General features: G+C 38.6%; 1 non-coding gene across 1 annotated transcript; it reads left to right on the top strand.

The window, feature by feature from the left end:
- Positions 1-1,788: 1,788 nt before the first annotated feature.
- LOC145118041 (small nucleolar RNA R71) lies at positions 1,789-1,895 on the top strand. The gene has a single exon (XR_013713025.1). It is a non-coding gene; the product is annotated as a small nucleolar RNA R71 (small nucleolar RNA).
- Positions 1,896-7,035: the final 5,140 nt, after the last annotated feature.

Below are 7,035 nucleotides of genomic sequence, written 5' to 3'. Positions count from 1 at the left end.
TCTTCTTCACCTATACTTCCTTCAATTATTTTATCCAACTCTTGTAGGTCCCTTTGAGCATCAAAGTCCTCTTCTAAATAGAACGTGAAGTCGTTTGATTTGTTTTCTTTCCAGTCTGCTAGTTCCTTTTCTAACAATTCATCAATCATACCTACCGAAGAAATATCATCATCACTAAAAATTGAATGCTTTACCGCTTGATCGACTCCAAATGTGACCGAATCATCCCCCACTCGGAGAGTTAGTTTGGGCTCTCGCAGATCTACTATAGCACAGGTGGTGTTTAGAAACGGTCTCCCAAGAATAATCGGGACTTGATGGTCCTCTTCCATATCTAAGATTATAAAATCAACAGGGAACACTAATTTATCAACCTTGACTAGAAGATCTTCGCATATTCCCCTTGGATATGTCACCTTCTTGTTAGCTAGATGGATTTCCATATGAATGGGTTTTGGTTCTGGAAGGTTTAACTTCTTGAAGAATGAATATGGCATAATATTTACACTAGCTCCCGAGTCAGCCAATGCCTAACATGTAGCCAAATTCCCGAATTGACATGGAAAAGTTAAGCTCCCCGGGTCCACCATCTTCTTCGGTAGTTTGTTCATCATAGCAGCTAAACAATTTTCGTTTAAAATAACTTCCGATACTCCCTCCATCTTCCTTCTATTAGTGAGGAGTTCTTTGAGGAATCTTTTATACTTTGGCATTTTAGCTATTGCCTCAATAAACGGAATGTTAACTTGGAGGGCCTTGATGTGCTCTAGAAACTTCTTATACTCTTCATCTTGTCTATCTTGTATAGTTCAGCCTGGGAGTGGCAAGGGAGGCTGGTATGGTTTTAATGGAGGGTTCTTTTTCTCATCAGATGTAAAACTCGTCGAGTTCCTTTCCTGAACTCGCCGAGTTTTGTCGTCCGTTTGCGATTCACGGATTTCTTTTCTTTTTTCCTGCACCACGCTTGGATCTTCGTTCTTGATTGGTGTCATAGGAGTGAAAATCTTCCCAAATCTTGTTGTTATTGAATTTACATGAGCCACTCTCTGGTTTTGCTTGGTATTGTTTGGGAGTGCGCCCGGTGACCGCTCATTGATTTGCCTTGCAAGTTGCCCTAGTTTCTTCTCAATATTTAGGATCGAAGCTTGCTAATTCCTCATCAATGCTTTCTGCTATTTCATCATTGCTTGCTGCTCTCGTATCGCCACATCGGTTTCATTGTGTCTCTTCTCGGATACGGAGGCAAATCGTGTAAGCATATCTTCAAAATCCATCTTCTTTTCTTGAACCGACTCTTCTTTTTGATAAAACCCTCATGTATTTTGCCTATCTTTTTCCTCCTTAGCTTTCTTATATTGATCATATGGTATCCATTACTTTTTAGGTTTTCGCCAATCTTCATCATATCTATCCCCGCTTAAATAACACACTTGAGCTTTTCGGTTTCCGTTCTCGTCTAAGTCACAATCTTTGGTAAGGTGAGGCCCGCTACAGTTATCACATCCTACCTGGATGACGTGGATGGACTGGTCCATCTTTGTCATCCTATGATCCATGCTCTCTAACTTAGCCATCATTTCCGCCATATCATCCGAAACAGAATTTACTCTTCCTCGAGTTGAGTCATGTCTCGGGTTATGATTTTCTCTTGAGTGTTTAGAGAACTCTTTAATCAACTCTTATATCACCGGGGGTGCCTTCTTCGTGAGTGATCCTTGGGAGTCAAGTAACTTCCTAGTTGTAAAATTTACTCCATCATAAAAGAAGGAGACTTCTTGTTGAAAGTTTAGGTCATTTTGAGGGCAGTTCCTCAACAAGCCTTTGTATCTTTCCCACGCATCATAGAGTGATTCTCCTCCCATTTGTTCAAAGTTGGCAATCGCCTTCTTCAATTTTGCTACTTTGGATGGCGGGCAGAACTGACCTATGAATTCTTCACGCATCTTTTGCCATGTCGTTTTGGATCCTGGAGGTAGTGATTTTAGCCAATCTTTTGCGGCTCCCTTGAACGTAACTGGTAGCATCCAAAGTAGAACAGTCTCGTGAGGCACATTTGGTATGTTAAAGTAGTTGAATATGTCGTTGACCTCGTCGATATGTTTGTATGTGTCTTTGTGATCCTTCCCATACAATGGAATGTCCTTCAGTTAAGCGAGTGTGTGACCTTTCAGCTCGAAATTAGTTGTTGCAGGAATTACGGGTTACACGAATCCTGGCCCGGTATCATCACGCATCCTCCTTTTGTATTCGCCCATGGCTATGTCTGCAATGTTTGCCATTTCTTCTTCTGGCTCGGGTTCACTATCTTCTTCAAATTCGGGTGTTTCTGGTTTGTAATCTGACACCTTCTCGTCTTGAATTTTCTCTTTACTACTGATTCCCCGATTACTTTGTCCTTCTTTTTGAGAATAATCGATTCCGGATCTTCCACAGGTGGTACTAATGTAGAACTAGAGTTCCTGGTCATAAACTTCCTGAAACAAAACAAAAATCACGCGTAAAATGAACATAAACGAAGAAAAAACGAAACTGGAAACGTGACTCAACTCATCGAGTTCAAGTATGCACTCGACGAGTTCAACGCAAAAACAGAAAAAAAAAAATTGATAACGAAAATTTAAACAGAAAAACTAGTAACTTTATGCGAGATAAATCTCACACAAAGGATCGATAACACTAGCAAATTAAATTAACTATTTAAAACTGTTCCCCGGCAACGGCGTCAAAAAAACATGATACTTGTGGAATGTACTAGTTTTAATCCTACTAACTTAAACATAAAAACAAACACACGGAAGGCAATGTACCTATCGATTAGCAGTTTAGTTCAGGCAAGTAGGGTATCAAACACAGGGAACGGTAAACAATTAACATTAATACTAATCTTATCTAAATAAAACAATTATTAAAAAGGGGTTTTTCTCTAGTTTTGCAAGACGTGAAACTTAAATAACTTGAATACTTTAGCAAAAGCAACTAACAACTAAAGAGTAACAAAATACAACTAAATTCAATAAGATAAAAGAGATTTTCGTTTAGATTCGATTTACTTATTCCTATGGTTGATTCATGGCAAGTGCAATGGATTGATATATCATTGGTTACCGATGTCTAATATGATTAGGTTCATGGCCACTATTACTAATCCTTTAGCAAACAAATTAATTCAAACAATGATCATGTGATTAAACTAACAAGTTTCCTAGTGTTCAGTTCGAATCAAGTAAGACTTGTAATAATAGTTAATTAAATTGGTTGGTTCAATTAACTCATATGTGGTTGGTCATCACACATACTCACACATTAACTTACTTATTTTCTAGTTAATCCTAGGTTATGTTCACAACACTAGGCATACAATCTTGTTTTCATAAAACTATAAGATTCAAGTAATTAAGCAGATGTTCATACAACTCAATCAACTTAGTCATTAACAGAAAATAATTATCATTAACACATAAGGATCTTTCAACAAGCTTAACAAGATAAATAACTAAATCAATATAATCCAAAGCCACCAATCAAACCATATTCACAAGGTCATATAGTCCAAACGAAAGTATGGAGTTTTAGTCCATAACTTCAGCAAATAACATCATAAAAACGAAATTCAATGTTGCAAACATGATTCACACAAAGAATTAAGAGAAAAGTAATGGTTAATTGCCTTTGATCTCTTCAAAAGTAGCCTCTAGTTGAATTATGAGTTCCAAAGCTTCTTGAGAATGTCTCTGGTCTCCAACAGCCTCTAAAAGTCTTCAGCCAACATTAGGGTTTCGAGTGAAAACGATCTATATATAGATTCCGAAAAACAGCAAAACTCGTCGAGTTTTATGACCCAACTCGCCGAGTTTTTTACATAATGTAACATCCTATTCCGAATCGATTCTTCGTCTGAGGATGTGGCCCAAAGATCGATCATCATAAGGATTAGGACTTTTGAAAAGGTAAAATCTAGGCCCATTTCGGTGCGGGTAATATATTAGAAGTGATCCGGGTGTCCGATTCGTGTTTTGGAGTCTAGGGGTATTTCGGTGAAGTGGCAGTTCGGGCATTTGTGGAAAATGGTATTTTGTTCCGAAGTTCTTAAGGAAGGTATGAGTTGATAAAAGTGTACAGCTTCTCGTCACCTTTCTGTGGATATAAGGATCGTCGGAATCGGGCTTATAACGAAGAAGTTATGGCCTTTGGAAGTTTTATGGTTTTTCAGGCTTAGCCGAGTACACGGGGCATACACAAAGAGTACGCGGGGCGTACTAGTGAAGAAGGAAGTACATTGGGTGTACTGGACCAGGATGGTTGCGAATGTTCTTCGGGGTACATTGGGCATACCAGAATTATGTTGGGCGTACGCCAGTCAGATCAGAACCCTATTTTAGGGTCTTGTACCATATTTAAGCTCCTTATCTCATAACCTAACCCTAGTATCTTCAGCCTCCACCCTCTAAAACCCTAGAAATTGTCATATACCATTCATGGTCGCATTTTGAGCTTATGGAGTCCATTTTTGGAGTGTTTGGCCCATTTTCAAGAAGATGGTGTTTGTTGCAAAGATGGGAATCAAGGAGGAGCTTATGGATCTAGCTTTTGCGACTCATTCTCAGCTTGATGAAGGTATAAACCTTTGAACTTGATCATTCATCTCTTAGATCTACCATTTGTGAGTTTTTGTTCATTTTCGTCCCAAGTATGAGATCTAGTTGTCTTGATTTCATTCCAGGAGCTTTAAGTTGCCCCTCTTAGTGTTTCTGAGGTTCAAGGTCCATAAAGTTGGCACCTTTAGAGTTTAAGACCATCTATGTTGGATTTTGAACCGTTTCCATGAAAGTATGATGCTATTTGGTCTTATTGGGGGCATGCAAAGTCACCAAGTCAGTGACTTTATGGGTTTAGACATTATGTGGGACTCAGATCTGTGGTTTGGATTTATGACTTAAACCATTAAGTGCTTAATGGCAGAAGTGAGGCTAGAGGGTAGTACGTTGGGCGTACAAGCCAGTACGCCCATCATACAATCCATTAAGCGAGTACGCGATCGTACTCAGCCAGGTTGGGTTTCAGACTTTGGGCTTCGGGTTTGGGCCATTCATGGGCCTTTATGGATCTTATGGTTTTGGACTTTGTGTTTTGCGTCCTGTTGGGCCATCCGGTTTTGGGGTTGACATTTATTTATGGAGTCCCATTATGGTTTTGAGCCCAAAATTGGAAAATTGGGCCATAGATTTGGTCTTAGGGAATTTTTGGTAATTGGGCCTTGTGGACTATTGGGTTTGGGCCCAATTTGGAAATTAGGTCATTGACGGATTTATGGACATTATAGTGTTGGGATTTTGTTTTGGGTTTGGGCCTTAGTTTTGGATTAGAATAGGCCAGGGGCAGAATGATCTGTTTACCCCATGCATGGATTAACGATTATGGATGGGACCCAATTGCTAATTGGGTATATTGTTTGGTAATGACAGCTCGGGAAGCTGGCGGGGCAGCAGCTAAAGAATTCATGCGGGAAGCTTTTGCAGTGCGAGGTGAGTCTTCTCACCACACTAATGGGTCCAAGGCACCAAGGCCGGCCCATTTTATGATAAATGGAACACTTGTTGTGTAGAGATATGTGGTATACTTGTTGTAGATATATGTGGTATGATAGTTAGATATGATTGGTAATATGCTAGCTATATATATATATATATATATATATATATATATATATATATATATATATATATATATATATATATATATATATATATATATATATATATACATGAGATATTTGTAGGGAAAGACCATGGGGGAAGCCCATGTCACTTGGATGTAAGACCATGTAAGGGAGCCCATGGCACTTAGGTGTAAGACCATGTGGGGGAGCCCATGGCGTCCTTATGCAGGGATATGTGGTAGAGATAGCTTATATAGCTAATGTTATATGGTAGAGATAGTTTTGTGGCTAATATGATATGTGGTATGTGGTAGAGATAGCTTTTACAACTAATGTGTTATATGGTATGTGGTAGAGATAGCTTTTACAGCTAATGTGTTATATGTTATGTGGTAGAGATAACTTTTATAGCTAATATGATATATGGTATGCGGTAGAGATAGCTTTTATAGCTAATATGATATGTGTGATGTGGATTGTGTGTGGGGTCTGCTCTGGGGGACTCACTAAGCTTCGTGCTTACAGTTTATAGTTTTGGTTTCAGGTATCATCGATTTTGAAAAGAAGGGCCCGGATTTATCGCAGTGCACACACCTATGATTTCCACAATGAATGATTTTGGGATGAACTCTGATAAACGTTTTACTTAATGATGATTGAAATGTTTGAAATAAATGGTATCAATGTTTTAGATATATTAAAAATGAAAAATATTACCCTTGATTTTTTGGTCGTTACAAGTTGGTATCAGAGCCTTGGTTTGAGGGATTCAAACATACTTTCGGGTGTGTCTGAACTCAGATTGAGGATCTGTAAAGCTTTCAAAAGAAAAATGTTTTAAGTAAAGAATTTCTAAGACAAGAAAGGGTGTGGTGCATGCAATCAGCCGAGCTCAAGTAAGTTTCCCCATAATACCCATATATGTATCTAATATGATTTGATTTATGAATCTGAGAATTACATGCTAGTTAAGGCTAGGAGAGATGCCTTTATATTATATATGAGTTGGTAGACTTGCATGATAGTGTTGAGTAGTCAGCGGTAGATTGACCTGATATGGTATGCCATGCTAGAATGAGAATGATTATTGGTATTGGTAACTGCTACTTGTATGTTTTTTAAATTGTATACGGTTAGGGTCTTATAGCCTTAGATTAATTGATTTGGCCTTATTTCCTGTTCCTCGTATGGTTGTGAACTGAGGGTAGAGTCTATTATTTGACAGTCTATTGGATCTTGTTCCGTGTATAATTTGCATGCATAAGGCAGCCGGAAGTGAGGATGGATGGATGTGGATAGCAGATGTTACGATATGTGGGATGAATGTTCTATGATAGTCTGTTGGATCGGAGTGATACTGCACGAATGCTGCTTGCTTT

Source organism: Lactuca virosa, chromosome 5, assembly GCF_052849685.1.
Source record: "Lactuca virosa cultivar CGN04683 chromosome 5, Lactuca_virosa_CGN04683_v6, whole genome shotgun sequence".
Lineage (NCBI taxonomy): Eukaryota > Viridiplantae > Streptophyta > Magnoliopsida > Asterales > Asteraceae > Lactuca > Lactuca virosa.
This window is presented reverse-complemented; position numbering and strand designations above follow the sequence as displayed.